The following is a 22,808-nucleotide window of genomic DNA, read 5'->3' as shown; positions in this document are numbered from 1 at the left end:
GCCCTGGGCTCATGGGGTTTAAGATGGTTTAAGATCCCTTACAGGGATTCCCTTGGATTTTCGGTGGAAACCACAGCACCTCTCTTTCAATTCCTTCAACTTCCTTACGGAGGCTGGGTGGGTCTCTTCAGTCGGGCACACAGTCAGCTACAGGGACACCATTTCTGACTTGTAAAGGTGACAGAAGACCAAACATTGATTAACTAGAAGGGAAAGTGCAGGTGATCCCATTTAAATTTTTAATTTTAAAAGAAAAGAAATGGAGACAAAGAAGTTGAAAGGGTTTACTTAACAACACAAGTTCACCACGGAGCTTAGACTAAACCTCTGGCTTCGGTTCCTGAGTATGTCTTGTTACGGCGACGTGTTCCCCAAGTTATTCCACACAGGATTAGAAAGACCCAGTAGGTTTCAACATCTACTTCTTTGACTACCAGAAACAAGTTTGAGAAAAATAGTAATTGTGAATAAAATTTGATTCAAGTATTTTTAAACAGGCGCTCCCATTTGTAGCAAGGGAAAAAAAGAAAACCTTTCTCTAGACAATTGCACATGAATACTATGTGAACAAAAATGCAAATTGGAATATCATTCAGTCTTCTCCTTCCCCATTCTCTGAAAATCCTTTTGTTTCTAAGTAGAAATTAGTGAGAGAAAGAAGCCCCTTTGCCGGAAAGGCAGATCCCCCATTACAGAGCTGCTGGGTGCTTTCCTCTCTACTCACCTCCTCCTGCTTTTGCCGTCTGGAAGGTATGACTGTGACTTCCTAATGGCACTACATTCTTCATTATGCACCTTTCCTCTTATGCTGAATAGCCAGGAGATCATCCCAGGAAAAAGGGAAGAAAAGAAAAGGTGAAAGAGGAGAAAGCAAGAGAAAACCCAGCGGAAAATCATTGTCATCTGCAAACTGCTAACCACGCTGAAAAGTCACAAAAGGTGCAGAGGGAGGTAGGAAAGTACTCTTCAGCACAGAGAAATACAAACAGTCCAGTCTCGACCGCAGTGGGGACATGAAAACACCCAGCTGGTAGTCAGGCTGGGAAGAGTAATGGAAATGAAGCGCGGGGAAGCATCTTAGCAAGTCCCGCGTGGAGAAGGAAAAGGAATGACTTTGTCACTTCCAGCCGCGTGTGTTGGATGAGCCAATATCAAATACAAAGTGTTCATGGCCTTAGTGAGCAACTGCCTCTGAGTTCCTTCTGCAATCCAGGGGCAGTCTTCAGTGCCACGGCCATTCCTTTTCTTCTTCCTTCCCTTCAACCATCACTGGTAGTACCACCGCCTCTCAGGTCCCTGAAGATCGTGTTTCCAAATGGACTCTTCAGTGACCATCCTGATGAGCCCAGAGGTGGCAAGAGCAGGCCATCAGCTTACAGGGAGAGACGCGATGGTGACGGTTACTTCCCACTTTAATCTCAGGTTCAAACAGAAAGCCTATAGCTACAATCTCAAGAATAGATCAATGTCAAGGTAGCAAAGGAGGTCAAGCCGAATGCAGAGAGAGCTGGAGGCGACTGAAAATCATATCAAGGTAGCAGGTCATCGTGATTCTGCTTCATGAATACTTTACAAGGCTGGGACTGGTGGTCCCCAAACCATTTAAGGCTGTTATTGCTTTGCCAAGCAGCCTGCACAGAGCCTCAGCTATCAAACATGAGCACCTTGAGGGCTCTCTGAGGTTGGTGGGCTTTCAGGCCAATTGTCGCTGGGTCTACTTGAGAGCAGGTGCGCTGAGAACAGAGGCAGCGCATGCTCACTGCTGATGTTGGATCTCTGCAGCTGTGAGAATGGAAGCCAGGCTTCAGGTTGCAGGAGAGCGCCCATACCTTGCATGGACAGGCAGTGCTGCATACGTCTCCACAACCCAGCAGACCTTCTTGTTGAAGCAACGTGTAAAACGCGTCGAGAGAGAAAGAAAAGGCAGAAGTTGGGAATAAAGAAAGACCAGTAGGAATGGAAACAGGAAGAGGAGGATGGGAGAACAGGGAAGGAAGCAAAGTACAGAAGAACAAAGCAAAAAGGAAGCCGTGGGGCTTTAGGTTCAGTGATAATTTCACTGAATGGTAAAATTTGAATTTTCAACCATGTTTTTTATAGCTAGTTCTCAAAACAGATGACATTATTAAGAAAAAATGGATAGGAAATAATTTGAATTATTATTTTTAGATTTTATGCCAAGTAACTTGAGCTCTAATTTGTAAGGAAAATCCGTAGTTTATTTCCCATAAGTTTGAAAGTGGATGTGAAGGAATGAACAGAAAGGAGGTGAGAATGGCTGAATGAGGAAGCAGATTTGAACTCATGAGCAGAAAGAACTTTAGATATTCAGAAACAGGATATGGAGAATACCAGCCACCCTCTGGCACACTATGGTGAACTCGGATGCTGTATTACATCACAATGAAATGAAATTCTATGGGATAGCTGCTTGTAAGTCTTATCCTCGCCTACAGAGGAATGACCATGATAGTCCTAAGTCTGGATTTTGGCCAATTCTCATATTCCAGAAAAATCCACAGAAGATCTGCATAATGAATGCCTTGAAGTGACATTCCCTGCATATCACATAAACACAAACACACACACGTTCAAACACACACACGCACACACAAAAGCAAACCTCCGTACACAATGGTGTAGTACCTGGAATCCTCTCTCTCATCCCTCTTTTCCTCTGAGTTCAACATTTCATTACTGAATTTCCAATGGCATGGAAGATGCTATCCCAAAAATCGTAATGTAAATGAAATAGTAGAGCATAAACCTGCTCAGTCTTGGGGATTCTGTGGAGACAACGCCTTGGAAAGCACTGAACGCAGAGCGGGGGTGCCTCAAGGACTGGTGCTGGGGGGTCATGGATCACAGGGGGTTTGAATTCTTCTCCTCAGTGCTTCTATGCGCTTTCCAAATTTTCTACAATGAACATTTTACCTTTATAATACATCATTCCCTAATGAGAATATATTGCTGGCACTGTTATTCCTATCCAAGTGGAAAGGAAGGGGAAACTTGTATTTCATGGCACAGGGACTTCTTCTTAGGGGTCTTTGAAACCTTAGACATCAATGTAAATTCTTAATTTTAATTTTCATTTTATTTCTCTTTACCCAGCCCCTAGTTTTATCCTACAGATGACTCAGCCTCCAAGACTGATCAGAATTGTGGCAACCTCCAAGAATGGCAGCCTTTGATAACACTTTTGCTTACAAAATGTGTACAGGTATATCTGTACACTATCTTCTTACAAATACCACCCCAAGGGACTTTTAAAATAAGCCAACCCTGTTTTAAGTGTGCCAACATATCGATTGTATTAGAAAAATCCACAACCAGTATAATTTAATTGCATAAGTAGCTTAGTAAAAAAGTAAAACTGTGTTTTCTTCTTATATTGATCTAAAATTGGAAATGGGAAAAATGGATTCAGCTCTTTATCTGAGTATCAAAATGATAACAATATGCCTGTTACCTAATACTTAAGAACAGTCCTGCAGGAAGAAAGTGGCTATCATTTCTTGGGGCATTTGTAATATTCATTAAGGTGAAAAAGAATCGAAGTGATAGAAAATCTCTGGGCTTCCAATAGTGTGAGACAAATTCTCCATTGTTATACTATTTAACAGTGACTTTAGACTTAGTTAATATGCCTTTGACTAGTGAAACCAAAAAAATTGTCTCCTCCTCCTCCTCCTTCTCCCCTTCCTCCTCCTTCTCCCCCTCTTCCTCCTCCTCTTCCTCCTCCTCCCCCTCTTCCTCCTCCCCCTCCTCCCCCACCTCCACCTCCTTCTCCCCTTCCTCCTCCTCCCTTCCTCCCCCTCTTCCTCCTCCCCCTCCTCCCCCTCCTCCCCCACCTCCTCCTCCCCTTCCTCCTCCTCCCCCTCCTCCCCCTCCTCCTCCTCCCCCTCCTCCCCCACCTCCTCCTCCTTCTCCCCTTCCTCCTCCTCGCTTCCTCCCCCTCTTCCTCCTCTCTGTTTTTCTAAGTTAAGGGGAATGTTGCAAGAACCCCTTCCCTGGGGAGGGACACATGCTCCCTTGCCCTCCCATTCAACGGAGTGCCCTCTGTTAACTTTTCCTGTCCCCGGGGAGTCTTTCCAATCTCGTTTATGCCGTATTTAATATAGATAGCGTTTGAGAGAGTAGGGAGGAGGTGCCTTTAATGTAATTTACCTTTACAGCATCCTCAGCTAAAAGCCCTGGGTTCAAAAATCGAGTTACGGGATCAGAATGGAAGGGCCACACCTGCCCCGCTGTGCCGGCCTTGAAGACCGTGTCCCCTCCAGTGAGCCACCGGTGCCCTGCGGAAGAGCAGAGCCGGAGGAGGGGACACACAACCGTGACCGGACGCCAGGATGCAGCCTCAGAGACTGGGTCAGTCCGTGACCTGTCATGGTGACAAAATGCTCGAAGGATGAACTTTGAGGGGTCCCAGCCACCCCTGCAAGGGCCCGCCTCGCCACCCGCTTCTCCGCACTAGGTCCGGCCTCTCAAGCTTCTGCCTCCCTACAAAGCCCTGGGCTGGGACCATGCGTTCAGCACACGGGCCTTGGGGGGAGACCCAGAGCCGAATTAAAGCGGGGTGGACATCCTCACCTGCATGCATGCTATGCCACCGTGCCCAGCAGCCCTGCGCAGGGAGGGAGGCGACCCAGAGGTCGGCTGCTGCTCTCTGTGCCAGTCTTCTGCACCAGAGTCCCTGCCCCAATAGGCACTGACCGCTGCTCTTCCCAGATTTCTCTTATTACTATATTGATGCTTAGGATTGATGTGATTTTGAGAAACGGGAAGAATTGGCTAGTTAATCAGACAAAATATTTGTAGTCTATAAATTTTTGTTAAAAACTACTATTAAACTTAGGTTAGTAGCTAATAAAGGAAGATAAAAGGCGACAATATTTTTTACTACAAGATTATGGAGAGAAGGGTATTTTCTTAAGTGTCAAAAATCGGGAGTTAAGAGCAATAGAGTAGATGATGCTCTGTTGGCCCTGTGAAGTCCATGTGTCTCCGAACCAGCTTGTTGTTTGATTCTGTGGAAGAAATCTCACCAGGCAGCTTAGAGGGGAATTGCTGCTCCAGGCTGCAGGGTCAGGCTGGTCTGGACATGACGTGCCACTCTTCCCCTCTACTGTGCTGGCTTTCCGTTACTACAACAAATGCCAGAGACAAGCAGCTTACAAAGAGAAAGGGTTATTTTCCTTCAGCTTTGGAGGTTCCAGTACATGATCAATTGTCCCCATGGCTTTTGGGCCTGTGGCAAGGTAGCACACTGTGGAAAGAGCATGTGACAGAGCAATGCTGGCCACCTGGTGATCAGGAAGCAAAGCAGAGGAAGAGGAAGGGACTGGGGTCCCAAAATTCCCTTTAAGGATTTGTCCCCATTGACTAAAGACCTGCCACCAATGCTTTACTACTTAAAGGTCCAACACCCCCCGACCGTGCTGCCCCAGGGAACGTGTCTTTGCCATACAGCCCTACAGGGCGCACCTAAGAGGCAAACTACAGCAACCACCACAAGGGAGGGCTTGGGTCAGCATTTGTGCCTGGGCTTTCTAGGTCTTTCACCAGACAGCCAGGGGATGACCTGATTCCACAATGGGCCAGGGCAGGGCTTTGCAGTGTTATCTGCTGGAGCAGCAATCCTCACTCCCAATCTGCCTGAGGCACCTCCTACAAAATAAGCGCAAAAGTGATTTCACGCAGGAGGGACTCACGTGGTCCTCTGAGTGTGGATCCCAAGTGAAGAGCTGCACTTCATTTCCAGCAAAGCCGCCAAGTGACACGTTGCACATTTGAGTGTGTCATGAGCACCTGCAGGTGTGTGCATGGCCACGCAGGGACCCACTCACGCCCGGTGGTGGTTCCCTGCAAAATAGGAACTTTGCCATCTTTCTTCTCACCCATTCCTTCAATCATAAGCTCAAGATTTAGAGAGAGCACAGAAGTAACTCCTCTTCATCATACTGAGATAGTAAGAGGCAGAAGCACATGCATCTCAAATGTAGTCTTGTAATTGTAAGAAAAATAGAAAGAAATGACTTCCTCATTAAATGGAAAAGAGGGGTTGGAAGAGTGTGTACCTCCAAGTGCATGCTTTTAATGATTTGTCCTCCACAAATCACGGAAGTTGACAAGACATTCTCTGCCGAGCCACAATGTCAGGAAGCAACTGGTGCGAGACAAACTTTTGCATTTTAGTTTTCAAATTTAACTTTATGATTTAATACCTGAGAAAGTAGGAGGCCTCTGTCCTAGCAGCTTCTGTGATTGATTTCTTCACGTTCCTCCTGGCCAGCCCCATTTGACATGTATAAACATAATCAATACGGTGATAGCAGAGGTAATCGCTCATGAGAAGGTCTCCATCCGTTCCAAGTGCAGCGTCCATCAATTCATCACTTCATTTCCATGCATGGCAGCCTAGAGTGTTTACCTTTCAGAAGCGGCATTTGAATAGACAAGGTTAATACCAACTTAATTTCACTTTAATGATAATTTAAATGAAATACCTTGATGAACATGAAGACCTGGGCAGTCTGTGGAGGAAATTCAATCAAAAATTGTGTCCATGATAGAGCTGCAATTTGATGGATGGCTGCTCATATGGTCTCCTTTGGTCTCCTCCTTTCTTGGAGGATGCAGAAGACTGGCACCCTGGGTGCTCGAGACACATCCACCAGGCTGGTGTTCACCTCTGCACTGACTGCCATCTCTTCAGGCTCCTCTCTTGCAAAGAACGCCAGTTTTATTATCCAGGATTTTTATCATTCCATCTTTGCATTAAAAAACTCTCAGGTGAGTGGAGCCCATGGATTGTTGTGGTTGTTAACTCTCTGCTTGCTTCACTGTGGAATGCCTCTCCTGTTTGGGAATCACCTTGGTATAATTATTTACTGAACCTTCGGCGGCCAAGCCAGGGCGAGCTGCTCTCTGACCTGCATGGTTCTTACCACTCCATGATCATGTGGCGCTGCTATGGTCAGCTCAGGCGTGGCCTTTGTCCAGTGGTGAACAGTGGCCATATCAGAACTTCTTCAAGTACAGGCTAAGCATGGTGGGAGCCTAAAAGGAACGCTGCGGATGCTGATCTTCACTCCTAATGCAGGTTTAAGGCATTTTTATCTGCAGTGGGAATGCCTTTTATCTCTTCCATTACTCTCTCTTCATTTGCATTCTTTTCAAATTCTGGGCCATGGCCTGTCACTATGTACCTCTTACAGGTGGAAAAAGTGCCTTCTATTGAACAGTAAGGTGGCCATAGGTGACAATAAGGCACTGCTCATTCAAAAAGAGCAGAAGGAAGGATTGGAGTGATATCATCACTCAGAAATGATAAATGCTTGAGAGAGAGAGAGCCATGTTTACGCTGATTTGAACATTAAGCAATGAGTACATGTTTGAAAACATCAGGTGGCACCCCATAAAATGCACATTTTAAATGTATCTGTTCAAAATAAAAAAATAAAAACAGCTTCAAATGATCTCATTTGGACCAACAGCAGCCTGTGAAGAATGGAACTGTAGTCGCTATCAGGAAAGAGTCAGACAATGTGACAAAGTCTAATGGAAGATAGTTTCCTTATGGAGTCTCTATGTGTCCCCCCCAGCCCCCTGAGAGCAAAGAATACTGTTTTTATTTATTCTCAATCACTTATCACCCAGACAATCCCTGAGCATAGGAGATGTTCAAAAAATATGTTTTTAATAAGTTAATGTCCATGAATAAACAATGTGGCTTAATGTTCATTAAATCGAGTCTCAGACAAGCTCCGATGCTTTCTTGGGTGACATTTCCCTGCCTTTATCTCAGCAGATGCTCTAACCTCATTGGTTCTGATCACACGAGAGCCCAGTGTCCACCTGCACGGCGGGGAGAGAGTCCCTGTGGCAGACACTCCCATCTTGTGCCCATACATTCAGAGCACTGTGCTTCACCGGGTCCCACCCTGCCTCCTGCACCCACCACCCCCTGCAGCTGCTCGGGTGGCTTTCTGCTCAGCATCCGTCTCCCCTGCATTGGTCTACTCCCTCTCTTCTGGCTTTGTCCTCGAGCTTGCACACTCTGAAGGGCTGCTGGGTTAACTTCCCACCTGGGACGGGCCAGTCTGTCCTACTCCCAGGGGTCTTCCCAGGGGTCCTCCCAGGTGGCCCTGGCTTCCAGTCTCATGCATGCTAACATTTTGCTGGTTCCTTTCCTCACCAGCATCGTGGAGAATGATCCGCGATGCCTCACTTGCTACCGTCATCTGGCAGACTTCAGCACCTGATCCGACTGAGCCGGCTGGAAGCGGGGTTTTCTAGACCTTCTCTGGATTTCAAAACTCCTTTGCTTCTGGGGCACCCTTTCCTCTGTCCACCTCTGGCTTTCTGACCGGTATTCTTTCCCCTTTACCTTTCCTTACACTGATTCACTTCCCAGTGTTTGCCACGGGTTCTCTGGGCTCTTCCCATAAGCTCCCACTCGGGTGATTTGGTCTCCACCTGTCTGCCAGCAACGCCACCCTCCAACTCTGGCATCTCATTTCATCTGTGACTTAGAAATCTAACTTGTCAACAAACCCAGAATTCCCACAGCAGCTTCCATTGTGTCCCCTGCAACCTATTTATGTTCTGAAACCTCCCGTCCTTTCCAACCAGGACTGTGCGCAGGGCAGCAGCCCGCGCAGGGCTCAGCTCCCCGGCCCCCCTCTCGGTGGCCTTCTGGTGGCCTTTCCTCTCCAGGTCCGCTGCCCAGGCTCTCACTTCTCTCCCCTCTCATGTCCATTTCTGCTGCTTCCATTTGATCTTTCATCATCTCTTTTCTAAACTCTGGCAAAGGTCACCTGCAGGGTCCCTGAGAGTCTCCTCCTTTTCTTTATTTTCCTGCCCACCGCCCCTCCAAGTGATATAGCTGCTGTAGTTTTATTCTGCTTTTAACCTTTCCTTGTCTTTTTAACACCTGACTCACAAATCCATGTCTCTCTTGCGTGTGCCCAGCCTCTCACCCCTGAAGTCTGTCACTCTTTCCTGCGTGCTGCCTGCACTGAATTCCTACTGAAGACCCTCCTTGTGCCAGATCTTTGTGCCTCTAAAGTGTTTTCAGTTGGTCTGAAACCGCGTCCCTTGCCGACTCTCTTTCATCTGATGAGGTTTTCTTCGCATTTTAAGATTCACTCGTCAATAACTCTTTCTTCCTTCTGTGACCCCAACCCACGTGTAATTGATGACTTAGTCCTTTGAACACCCACCAGGAATTTGTGCATCAACTTAAACATCTGGAACCAGTGACTATGATTTTCGTTTTCTGTATTTCTAGTGACTTCTAAAGAGTGCCTGGTAACTGATTGCTCTTATTATTTGAACCAATTTAAAATTACCTGTGTCATACTCTCCATCAGATCTTATCATTCACTTTCCTGTGTGATTTCTCTTTAGCGTTTAGCAGTTACTAATTACTAATTATGAGATTAGTCTGATCTCCTCAACCTGCTCTTCTTTACCACTGATTTTCTAATTTCTATCACATTTGGCTGGCGAATATTAGGGTCTGAAAAAACATATTTAAGAGACTTGAGGAATTAGTAAAAGGGTTCCTGAAATTTTACTGAATGCTTGCGTGAATTGTTGTATATACCAGAGGCTCTTAGGATTCAAAACTACTCACATCATATACATATATATCCTGACTCATTAGTTTTTCTAGCTAAGGAACATATAGTGGCAGAAGAATAGTATTTAGGGCATGAGCTCTTACACAGTTGTACCTGAAATGAATGGAGCACAATATTATAAAAAAATGTTTTTAAAAATTTGCGGAAAGAACACTAAACATGAGATTAACTCTCTTACCAGATTTTCGTTTAGTTATCTGTGGTGCTGAAGATGGAACTCAGGGCCTCGTGCTCTGCCACCAAGCCACACCCCAGCCCTTTAACAGATTTTCAAGCGCAGGACACTGAATTGCTAACTGTTGGCATAACAGCTTACAACAGATCTCCAGGACTTGCTCATCTTTGTAACTGAAATTTCAACCTATGGATTAAGCTTCTAGTTCTCTCTCCCCCCAGCACCTGACAACCACAAATATGTTCTTTGCTTCTGTGAGCTTAACTAACCTGGGTACTTGTGTAAGTGGGCCCACTCCATGTCTGTCCTTCTGTGAGTGGCTTATTATCCTGAGCATGATGTTCTCCAGTCACCCATGTTCTTGCCTCTGGCAGGATCCATCTGCTGTGAAATCGGGATCTCAATGTGATCCTAGCACCCCAAGCTCATCATAGCACTGTGCACAGCAGCCAGAAGGTGGAAACAACTTAAATATTCATCCATGCATGAATGGACTAAGAAAAATGGTCCACACCTACAATGGAATATTATTCAGCTTTTAAAAAGAAGAATTCCACTATATGAAATAAGAACACCCCACCCCTCATCTCCACATCTGGTTTCTGGTTTCTGGAGAATGAATCCAGGGCTTTACACATGTTAGGCACATATTCTACTGCTGAGCTACACTCCCAGCCCAACAGTCTTATAACAGGAAACATCATGAAAGTGATTCACTTGAATATATAAAATTACATGGCTAGGCATGAGATGACTTGCTCTTCCTCTAGACCAGCTGAGCTCTGAGGAGCTACAAACCAACAAACAACATAGTGGGAGGAATGAAGCCCAGGGAATTGGTAACACCCAGATTCACAGTTCAACGAAGTTCAGAGGGACGTTAAAAGAAAGGGCAAAAGGGACATTGCTACCCATCTTCCCACTTTGGCTAAACTCACAGGGTTTGAAAATGACGCTGCGTATTCTGCATTGCTCTGAGCACCTGGGAGCCGGGAGCCAGCAGGTCTGCCATCTCTCACATCACAGTCATCGGAAATTGAACTGGTGTGAGGCTCTGAAAGAGGAGTTCTTAATACCCTAGCATTACCTGTGTATTGCAAAACAATAATTCTGCAAATAATCCCCTAAGACTCGCAGAATAGTGAAAGCATATTTAAATAAATTACAGGGCACCGTCAACATCCACCCGCGTATGTTCTATTCACTGCATAAGTGGTGAGACAGACCTTGATATCAGATACATTATTTTTTCCTGACATAATGATAATATTATTCTCATAATTCACCTTGAGCTTCAACTTCAGTTCTGAATGAAAGAGCAAAGCAATACCTGTTGCAGATGCTGATTGGAACCTCACGAATGGTCGGCTTCTCTGCATGGGAAGGCGATGGGCATCTGCTTCGTCCCCATCACAGTGTTCTCCTGGCCTTCCACATAGTCGTTAAGTGCCCTCCGGCCACCGCACACACATTATGACCCAGTGCAGCCTGTTTCTCCTCTAGCAGAGTCTCGAGTTGCAGGTGGGCTGGGAGCAAATGTATTTGTTGGAAATATGAGAGGGCTGTCAAAACATCTGCAATCTGCTACGAAAACCATGACACCAGTCAAGTTCATTCTGCTGCAGTATTAAACTAAAATTGTTTGAGGAGATAAAAGAAGAACTGAGAAAGTTGACATCTTACCCAACCCATCGTAACACCTCAATTTTAATATCTCCTGTCCTCTTCAAATTGTTTGTTAATAATAAAAATGCAGCTTAACATTGCCTAGCACACATAATGGTAGCATTTAGTAGCATGTGAGCTTAGAGCTCAAATCAAAAGACATAAAGTAAAAGGGTTTGGGGGTTCTTGGTTTGGGGATGGTTAAGTTAAATTCTAAGCTTAATTTCTGTATCTTAAAAATAAACATTGCTCAAGTCATAAATGTTTTGTGTAGTAGTGATTATAAAGTGTTTAGCCCAGTTCAAAACACATGGTAAATATAAGAATTATTTAGATTGTTACTATCACAGAGATTTAGTTTTTGAGAGAATTATGCCATTATTTTTAAAAAGACCAAAGTCAGGGCAGGGATTATTCTGAACAGAAACACAACATTGTCTGTGCAGCTGCCTCTGTTCTGGAAAAACTTCCATGCTCCATGGGAAGCAGAAGTGGTGTAAACTTATGGACTCTTAAATCATTCTTCCATCTAGAACTTTCAAAGGACTGGAATTTGCAAAGAATTGACACGAGAGGGATAACTACGTTGTATTTGCATCAATATTAGAGACAGAATCAGGAGGGTCTGTATTTCTTTCTAACCCCTGGGAACACAGCTGGAAATGTTCCTCGTAGTAACAGCCTTCTCCTGGAAAATAGGCTGTGGACAAAGGGACTCAAGTTCCATGACAGGAAGTGAGAAAGGAGGAGCCAGAGAAATTCATCTTTTCTTTGGCTTGAGTAGTTACTTAGATAAATTTAGCTATTGAATAATGGAGGCATAAAGCAAAAAACACCTCTCAGGACTGAGGCAGAGGCTGGTAGATTACGAAAATAGGTTTCCCTGCATGGTTGTCTTTCCCCAGTGGAAGAAGATGGGTTGATCCAGGCAGGGCTCCCTTCAAGACTCACCAGCCTTCCTGCTTCCTGTGTGCACATTAGTTACAGTACTGTCTGTACGGCCTGCTTGCCTCCCGTCTCGCGGGGAGAGCGGGAGAATTAATGGTATGAATTTTGCAAGCCCTTCATTCAAGGCCCCCCGAGATACGCAACATAAATATCTGATGATTGTGCACATTATTCCTTCAACTTGTTTTGTACCTAGAAAATGGGAGAGGAAGATATATGCGTTCTTCTAGCAAACTTATTGATATTTCTTTTAAAATAAAATCAGATTTCTTTTTTCCTCTGGATTTGGAGCAAATGTAATTAAAAATAAATTAGGTTTTTACCTTTTCTGTATCCTCGCCAATGATTGACATGCTAACCATATTATCGTGAGATCGACGCGTATCTGACACACTTAATTGAACCTCTCCATCTGAACGTTATTGTTATTTTGTTTGTTGTGGTCCAGTCACATCTGTTGTTAGCCCACCGATCTGAATTTCCCCATTCCTTGAGAATGTATAAGAAACATATTTATAATAAAGAGACTGGAGATATATTTTTCAAGCCCTGTATACGATTATCAGTTCTTATTTAAATACAAATCACTCTTTTTCTTCAACAAAAGAATATATTTTCCTGCTAATTAAGCCAATAGAACACCATTAGCCACAGCTAAAGAATCATGGCGGCACCATGTTCTGTAGGCTGAACGGCTCGCTGACCAGTGAACCCAGCGTCTTCCCAAGGTGCACCAGGGCCTGATCAATCTGAAAGCATCTACACACAGTGAGTGTGTAGATGCTTTCTGCATAGCCTTGCTGAGCCGTTCTGTCCTGAGAAAGGCAAACCTTCCACAGCAGCGTGCTGTGGATATTTCCCCCCTCAGAGTAGCCATGAATTATTTAGTACTTGATTTGTCAAAGAGAAGCCTGGCTGCTCTCCAGTGACAGAGTTATGCTGCAGAAATAGAATATTGTTTAAGAAATTATTGGTGCAAAAAAAAAAAGGCAACTAAAGCAGAAGGCACAGTTGTTTTTCCAAATATACATACAGAGCATTCACATTTATCATAATTCAAGGGCTTTATGGGAAAAAACTCCCAACATTATTTGCCTTTATGCAACTCTCTTTATGTTCCATATGCATCGTCGGCTGGATTTCCCCAAGCCCCTCCTCTGCAGCCTTCTGGATTGATTTCTTTTGAGGAACTCTCTTTGTCACTTATATTCAAGATAAGCAGAATATTTCTTTCACATCATCTTTTTATTTTCTAGTACTTCTCAATTTCACAGTGCATGGAATTATTTCTATAAAATGCATTCAATAGCATTTTCACTCCCTTTAATGTGTGTTTTAAAAACTTAATGTTGGCTTATTTAAAAAAAATAAAATAAAAAAGCATTCCTCCTTGTTCTGCCTCTGTCTCTCTCTCTCTCACTGCCTGCCTGTCTCCATCTAGAAATGGCAGTTTTTGTTATTGAAACTCCTTTGTTCTTGGATCCCAATCCTGGCCATATTACTTGGCCAAGATGTGATATGTACAGATTTTATATAATTTGGTTTAATTAAACAACATGAATGTCCAAACGACATGTTGAAATTTCAGCTTTCACAGCATATTAATTAGAAGTAACTGCATAAAGTTCAAACTTTGCTAGTAGATCTTGAGTCCACAAATTACTTCATAAATAACAGACAAGTGACCTTGCCAGCAACCAATCCCAGCTCTCCTCTCCAATCTGTTGTGATTGGTCCCCACACAGCTGTTGTTTAATTCACACACAGACAGAAAAGTGTGCAGTTGTGTTTCCCTTTTGTCTCTCAGTGCTAAAATCAAGTGGCATTGCACAAAGACTCTCCGACCTGGGAATTGGCCACCAACAGTAAAAGTACATTGAAAAAACAGAACACGGTGACACTGGGAGTAAAATTCAACTGAACACGGATGCAGTTGTCAAGGGAATTGCTGAGCAGGGAATGCAACTCTGCCACCCTGAGGTCTAGACCCCACATAAGCTGTCTAGACACCAATGTGCAGCCAGAGAACCCTCCTGAAGAAGAACTTAGGGTACAAACCAGGGAAGTGGTTGCAATGAGAGAATGAAGCTGTCCCAGAGCCAATGAACTCACATACAACGTCACATAAAAGGAGTCCTCGGGGATACTGTATGTCATTGGAAAAGCGAAGGATAAAGTGTTGGAAGCTGATTTCAGACTTGGACAAGAGCATGACAGCTTTCAAAGGTGCAGAAATGATGCTCACTCCTTTCTGCACTGATGGGACTAGACAATTAAAGAATTAAAACACCAACGGCCTTAAGTTTTTAAAGTTTGAAATTGCAGTGTAATAAAGATGTATCAGTTTTAGTGTTTTTTTTCATTGTCTTACATATTTATAGCAGACAGTAAGAGATTCTTCAGGGTGTTGACAAACATTTAAAGGTCACAGAATGAACTTTCTTTTTCCTACCGATTATTGCCATATCACGTGCTTTTCCCCTGCACACTCAGTTTTACACCAAGTAAGAACTCCCTGTCCTTCAAAGTTCAGAATACAGGAAAATTGAAGCTTGGTCAATCTGCCATCCAGGATGAAGAGGTCTTCTAAGTGTGCAGAATTCATACTGTATTTTAATGTCATGCCACCACCTGATTGCTCAAATCAGGAGTACACCTAATTTTGAGGTCATTCTCTGTCTTAGTGTCAAAACCATGTTCCCAATGATCATTAAAATGCTCCTCTAATTTTTCAATCATTTTTATTGTAACAAGTGGATGGCATTTTCATTTCTACAATATTTTAAGACTCAGTGATATGTTAAGCATTCCTATGTGTTCTCCAGTTTTCATCTCTGAAGCCCATTCCTCTGACTTCTGACTGAAGTTTTTCCTCAAAAACATTATGGTTAAAACAAGGCAAAATTTATTTTTTAAATCAAGAAATAAAAATAAACAAATGGTAGACATACGAACAAATACCTTTGAACAATTTGTTGTGGTTTACTTTTGAATCTCAAAGCCAAGGAAACCGATATTATTTTTCCATGAACAGGTTTGCAACTTTATGTCTATATTATTAATTTTTCTATTGCTACTGTAACTGATGACCACCAATTTAGAGGCTTAAAACTACACAAGTTTATCGCCTTACTGTCTGGAAGTCACAAGTCCCAGGTGTCGGTGGGGCTCCATTCTTTCTGCAAACTTGAGTAGAGAACGCATCTCCTTCCCTTTTCCAGCTTCTCAAGACTTCTTTCTGGCTCTTGCAGGTCACTCCAACATCTCATCCCTAGGAACAGGATGAGGAGCTCTCATGCTGCCACTGCGCTGGTCTTTCCTTAGGACAATTTTCTTCTTTCCTTCCTTCCTTCCTCTCTCCCTCTCTCTCTCCCTCCCTCCCTCTCTTCTTTCCTTCCTTCCTTCCTTCCTTCCTTTCTCCTTCCTTTCTTCCTTCCATCCTGGGGATTGAACCCAGGGGTGTCCTATCACTGAGCCACTTCCCAGCCCTCTTAGTTTTTATTTTGACACAGAGTCTTGCTAAGTCGCCCAGGCTGGCCTTGAACTTGGGATCCTCCTGCCTCAGCCTCCCGAGTCATTAGGATTGCTGGTGTGAGTGTTGGTCTTTTCTGGTTGAGAAAGATTCCCCACAGTTTTAAGGACCCAGATGAGACGGTCTGGGCTCACTCCCTTGATCTCTTCCTCAAGATCCCTACCCTGAACCACAACTGATAAGTGCCTTTTGTCCAGTGAAGTAACATGTGCACAGGATTGCACAGTTAGGATAAGGGCATCTTTGGGAACTGTTATTCAGCCCCCCACCATATGGGAAAATGAGATTGAGAAAACCTCAGAAAGCCAACTGGCCTTCTAACAAGCAGAGCCACAGAATACTCACCTCTCACCATTTAAAATGCTCCTTTCCTGCCTTGACCTTGGGCTGTCCTTGGCCCCTATCCATTTCTATTGTGTTAAATCTGTATTATGGTTGTACTTTTACTACCAACTAGTAATTTTTCTTTTATTCCTAAGAAGTAAATAAAAGTAAGATTTCAGTGCCTACTTAATATTTCAACCTTTTAATTTATCAAGTAGTGGCACTTAAATAAATGTATCATATCCATTTTAACAAAAAAAAAACTGTAGAGTGCACCTGAGCACAGAATAAAAGATGTTCCTTCCAAATGTGATCAACATTTAATTACTGATAGTCCTGGATCTCTAGTTATATTAAAAATAAAATGCAGATACAGTTGTGTTTTGGTTAGGTATGGTTTCTCCTCCATGTGCAAACATTGACCTGATCTGTTTGCAGGAATCATAACTGAGGTAGAGGGTGAATGATGGCGGTATTCTGGTATTTTGCATTTATTTCTGTTTCAAGTAGACAAATTGATGAAAATGGAAGCAACATATTTGATTCAATTTGAAATCAGTCTTCAAGCAAATATTTAATTAATTTTCTTCCTCTAGATTTCCTGGCAGTTTGATATTATGTAGATATAACACTTTGTAATGGACAAAGAGGAAACTGGGCAGCGATATGGCTGTATCCCCTTGTAGGTGGCGAAGTCCAAACGCGCTGTCTTGCTGAGGCAGGTCACCTGCAGTCCCTGTGCTGCTGTTCCTTTTCTGGTTCTGGCCTTGGACCCCAGACTCATCTTCCAGGAGTTGGAGCCACTGTGACCCTCGTGCCCATACATTGTGCCGTCAGGGTTCTGTGAGGGAGCCAGGGTGGCTTCCTGACTGAATCCAGTGACCGACTTCTGCAGGAACACAGCCAAGAGCAAGGAGTAGCCCTCATGTGGTGACCCCCAGGGACAGGGCTGTCCTCCCAGCCAGCTTCCTGTCACCTGCATCAAAGTGTAAAGCAGGGGAAGAATGAAGAGCCTGAGAGAGAACTAGGGTAGAGAGAACAGGTCAGAGAAGCTCCGTGGGCCTTCCCAGGGCCAGTCTCATATTTTAAATCTCCAGTTCCTATGTCCTTGAAATAAATTTATAAATTCCCATTTTAGGTGAAGCAAAGATATTTTTATTCACAACTCAAAGGCGAAGACCCCAATTATTCCATTTGAAAACTTCTGTGATCAAATGATGAAATGAAAGAATTTGAGGCCCACATTGGAGTCCATGAAGCTTCCTGTCTGGTTAACGACATTTAATGAGTGTCTGATGGGTGTCACGGGTAAGGCAAGATCCTGAGCTGCAAAGCTGCGTAAAACATAAGTCCAGTCTGGTCAGACATTTTTGCTGTAAAAGGGAGATACCGGAGCTGGGCTTTGAGTCGGAGAAGGATGCTGTCTTCCCTGGTCATTTTTCTGACAGACGGACCTTCTGGGTCCAATAATAATGCTAATGACTCAGGGATAGTGCAGGGAATTTTATGATCCCTCAGTCTGTAAGATTTGGATTTGGCATTTTGTTTAAGCAGAGTGAGCATAGTACTGATTGAAATGCGGAGAAATTTGCCAGAAGCCCCTCCCTTTGGAAGTGTACCCACTTGTTAGGAGACCAAGGCCCTCAGATGGACTTACTGAGTGGTCTTGGCTCACTCAACCAATTGCTCATCTTTTAAAGGGGATAAAATAGTACCCACCCAGTATAATCATTTCACAAACTAAATAAGATAAAAATGTGAAACCCTAAAACAGTAGCTGGTATACTTTAGGTGTGAGATACCCGAGAGCTATTATCACTCTCATGTGCAGTGCAGCAACCCAGGGCAGCTGGCCAAGCGGAGGGTGGGGGTCTACTCAGGATGCACTGGATGGCCTTGGGAAAGGGAAGAGTCACAGCGAGATTTATTCACCGTATGGATGGTGACTACCTCAGGGTCAGCATTTTAGAGCTAAGCTCGTTATGCAAGCCATTCCTCAAAAAGTGCAAACAAATGATCCATTCTTCTTTTATCTAGCTTTGCTGTTTGGTAAAAAATCAGTCTCATTGTTATCGACAGAAACATTCATTTTCTCTGGTGCGATAATTAATGGCAAAAGGATGTCTATTGTTACCTTTTCATCAGAAAATAAAGATAACTAGTTATCTAGTGAGTAAATACAGATTCGTTTCAAACAATAGCAGTTTAACTAGAAAAGTTATATGCTAAGTTATCCCTTCCTTGTGAAAGTTATACAAATGTAACTGAACTTATTTGATGGATTGAGGTTAAGTGAATGTGGTATAAATATTTATAAAACAATTGTATTACATACATAATTTATATATACCCACATATATATATGCATGTGTAAGAATGTGTTCACAGGTGTGATTATATACACACCTCATATTTGTATATATATACTTTATATTTGCATATAGATACATACATACATACATACATACATATATGTGAGAATGGACTGAGGAATAAATGTAGTACAAAAAATGAGTGCTAAGTCACCCCTGCACAAAAATGAGACCATGAGAAGACAAAGAAATAGGCCTCAATAATCAAAAAGAAACAAACCAGGTATGCCTCTAGGTGGTTCGGTGTGTGCTTTGTGAAGAGGGCTGGGACATCACAGTCACTAATTATATATAAACAAATCTTCCTCCTTGTAATGATCAGTAAAAACAACCCAGATAAAACCTCAGGACGTCGATACAATGTGCTGGTCCAGGTAACATGTCCCTCATGTGATGTTCCCCACCCCCTCACTCACCAGGTGTGGGTGACCATGGCTTGAGACCTAGAAGCGCTGGGAGGGAAACCTTGGCCAGGGACAGCTAGACAGTAGTTCCTGGGCCCTTTGTCATGGGTCCTGAGCCTGTAGGGTTTTCCTTTTTCGTGCATGCAGGAAGGACGCAGGCCGAGCCCATGGTGCTGTGATCTGCATGGGGCGGGGGAAGTGGCAATGCTACTTCACTTGCACATTTTTGGTGGCATGTACCTTGCCCCGACTCAGCCATCTTTTGCACAACATTAACGTTAATTAAACTTAGCAGAAGCCCAGGACTGTACGGGCAGGGTGAGGACAGAGAGCGGGAGGTGCAGCCTTGACAAAAGTGGATGTTGCCCCACAAACTATCATGTGCCTCGCAGGTGGGACCTGTCTGAGCCACTAGCACCTCTGCAGGGTGACTCAGTCAGCAGGACCTCTAAGCTGGGTCCGAACCTGGCTCTGTGCAGAGGCAAGAGAAGAGGTGTGAAGTGATATTGAGCTACTGGAGTTGCCAACTCTTTCTCTTTCTAATATAAATGCACATAGAAAATGAAATAGAGGGCAGTGGACAATGATGGGCTGGCTTTAGTCTTGTGCAAACATCACCTATGAGATTTCCCAGGTCTTTTCCTCTCATACAGTCAGAAAGTAGCGCATCTCAAATATTCATTCAGGATCTCACCTCCTGAAAGATATCATGCACCACCAAGAATCAGGCACTAGGAGCTGTGGAGATTTCCTAAGAATGTGCAATAAATATAAATAAATGAATGTGTCTATAAGCACAACACATGCATATGATATGAAAAGGCCCCAGCTAGTACAAAGGTATTCTGAATATTTATCTCAGTTGCAGAAAGCAAGCAAGGCACTACAGTTCCCCAGGTCTCCCAGTGCTAGGTACATCTCGGAGGTCAGCATTTTCTCACTTTGCAGCCCACGTACCGTGGCAGATTCTGTCTGTATGATGGATGAGCATTTCCTTGGGAGACCAATGTTTCTGTGACCAAAATATCAAATCTTATCTCCAAGAACTTGAAATAATATTAATAATACATGCTATGATAATAATACATTTATAAATTTAGAAATTGCTGTTGCATCTAGAATTCTGTTTAAAATACGCAGCAATCCCTGGAAGCATCCCAATGTGGCTCATCTTTGAGCAGACAATGTAACTGAGGAAGAAAGACGCCAAAGAGTTACAGTAAGCTGCTCCTCAGTATCCCAAGTAGAGGTGAGGGCTGAGGGTAACTAAACTGTATGCAGTTCCCATGTTTTAATGTGAAAGTTGGATGTTACTGATCAGAGTGTATGTATCCGCATGCAAGTTACTGAAATTCATGTCTTTGTGCTGCTCCATGGTTTTCCAAGAAGCCTCTTGCCTCCAGGATAAGGTGGGTGCACCTAGACCAGGGGATCGGAACCCTCTGGGCTCCCTCACCAGTCACCCCTACTCCTGCCTCCCACTGTGGAATCCAGCAAAATGAAGCCATTCTCAATTCCCGGCATCCTCCCACTATTTAAGTCACCTCTTCCCAGAAAGCCTTCTCTCCCCTTCCTCCCTCCCCCCAAGTCTTGGTCTGGCTAACATCCAGGTATCTTTCAGGATTCACCTCAGACACCTCATGTGTCCGTGCCTGTCCACCATGCCCTTGGCAGACTAGACGGCCTGCCCTGTACCTCTTTCCCATTGCTGTGTGTGCACCCGGCTGGGCACACATCATGATTGTCTCCTAACTAGTGCTCATGGGCTAGTGCTAGCCCAGGAACTCCAGGAAGGTGAAACGGTGTTAGTTCTCTTCTTCAAGTTTGAGCACATAGATACATGTTCTAGCATCTATTAAAAGGAGTTAATAGATACATATAAAAAAATAAAACAGTGGCTTTTTGATGGAATGACTTGTTTTGTTAAAGGCTATACACTACCATGGAGATACATTCAGCATATTTAGAGCCAGTTGATTACATCATTAGAGATTACCACTTAATGATTATTATCTGGCGATTATAATCTAATTTTCTATGCTTTTTCTATTTAGGAGTGAATGGATCAAGTAAAAAAAAAATTTTTGGAGTTCTTCCTAAATATCAATCTTGGTTCCAGGATCCAGAGAGTTCATTTATAGTAAAGATAAATTAAATAACAAATATTAAGAGTAGGGAAAAAATCTTCATATCTCACATCCTACTGGTTGTGAATCAGTAATATCAGCTTAATAAACTGATATATAACATTTATTTTTAGAAATATTTATCATCCTCTAAAATTATTGGGGTTCAATCTCTCAAGAATACTATTAAAGAGTAGCTATAATTCTCTAACTACAGGCTGATTTACACGTAGCCTTGCCTTAGTCCATTTTTCTGTTGTTATAATAGAATACCCAAGACTGAGTAACACATAAAGAAAAGAGGTTTACATTGGCACACAGTTCTGGAGGCTGCAAGTCCAAGTTCAGGTGGCTGCTTCTAGAGACAGCCTCTTGCTGGAAAGTAAAAGGGAAGTAGATGTGTGCCCAAATGACAAAACAGAGGTGGCCATGCTTTACAATCACCCTTTTGCAGTAAATGAATCCATCCCCACAAGTGCAAGAAGTCATGTGAGAAAGCCATGAATACCTCTTTGGAACTAATGGCCCTCCAAAAGCTCCACCTCCCACCATTGCCCCACGTCAATCAAGCTTCACAGGAGCTATGCAGGGGACAACCGTCACCTCAGCAATGTTCAACTTCACCAATGATAGCCTTGACCAATAGACTCACTCCTTAAAGACCCACTAGGTAATGAAGGAATGAGCGCAGCATATTAAATATATCACCTCGTGTGGTTACACTGTTCATCCTTACAATTAAAAAAGCTCAAGTTATCAAAATTTTTACCCATACTAACAGAAAAAAAAGATTGCCAAAAGTTGTGTGTTATCTTATTTATAGAATATTGAAGATTACATCTTTCTCATCCAGTATTTTCTTATTATATACAGTCTAGCCAATTTTATTTTTATACCAATGCACTATAAGAGATCAAAAATACATTTGAAATTTTAGATCAGTTTTTTAAAAATTTTATATATTTTCCCTGCTTTTTTTACAATCCTCAAAACCAAACATGTTCCGTTTATTTAATGTGAGATTTGTGATCCCACCTTTCTTCATGACAAATTTCTCTTTGGTAAAATGTCTAAAAAAGACTATGCTGTAAAAATATTTATAATACTCTTAGGAATAAAACCAAGGATCCAAACTGCACAGATGCCATTGACCATCTATCAAAGTCCTCTCTGCCATACCTCTTAACCCCAGACCCTGCTGCCACACCTGACCAGCGGGCCTAACCAGCTTCACCCAGGTGAATTAGGTAAGGCCTCATCTCAGGCCAGGGCTGCTTATCGCCTGTGTCCTGCCTCGGGCCTTCTCTAAGCCATGGCAGGAAATCAACAGCATCCATTCTGCATTCACGTCTGAGCATTCTAAAAGAACAAAACCCGCTCATGCTCACGGGGCCACCGTGATCAATGAATGAAGAGCTGATGGACACGTTTGTTTCTATGACAATTCAGTGGTACATGTGATAATGCTCCTTAGAAATTCTTGGGTAGTATCACAATTACACAATTTCTCACTTATGGAAGGCTGAGATAAGGAATGGGTAGAATGTGAAGCATTGTTGTGTCAGTCGTACTCATAGTGTGATCCTTGACCAAGCAGCATTAAAGGTACAGA

General features: G+C 43.3%; 1 long non-coding RNA gene across 1 annotated transcript; it reads right to left on the bottom strand.

Annotated features, from left to right (window-relative positions):
- Nucleotides 1–225: 225 nt before the first annotated feature.
- LOC144365921 (uncharacterized) lies at nt 226–3,717 on the bottom strand. Its single transcript, XR_013424642.1, has 2 exons — nt 725–3,717; nt 226–430 (listed from the first exon to the last, which is right to left on the bottom strand). It is a non-coding gene; the product is annotated as an uncharacterized LOC144365921 (long non-coding RNA).
- Between the last annotated feature and the right edge of the window lie 19,091 nt (nt 3,718–22,808).

This window comes from Ictidomys tridecemlineatus, chromosome 8 (assembly GCF_052094955.1).
Source record: "Ictidomys tridecemlineatus isolate mIctTri1 chromosome 8, mIctTri1.hap1, whole genome shotgun sequence".
NCBI lineage: Eukaryota > Metazoa > Chordata > Mammalia > Rodentia > Sciuridae > Ictidomys > Ictidomys tridecemlineatus.
Note: the sequence above shows the minus strand (reverse complement) of the source record. Positions and strands in the feature narration are given on the sequence as shown.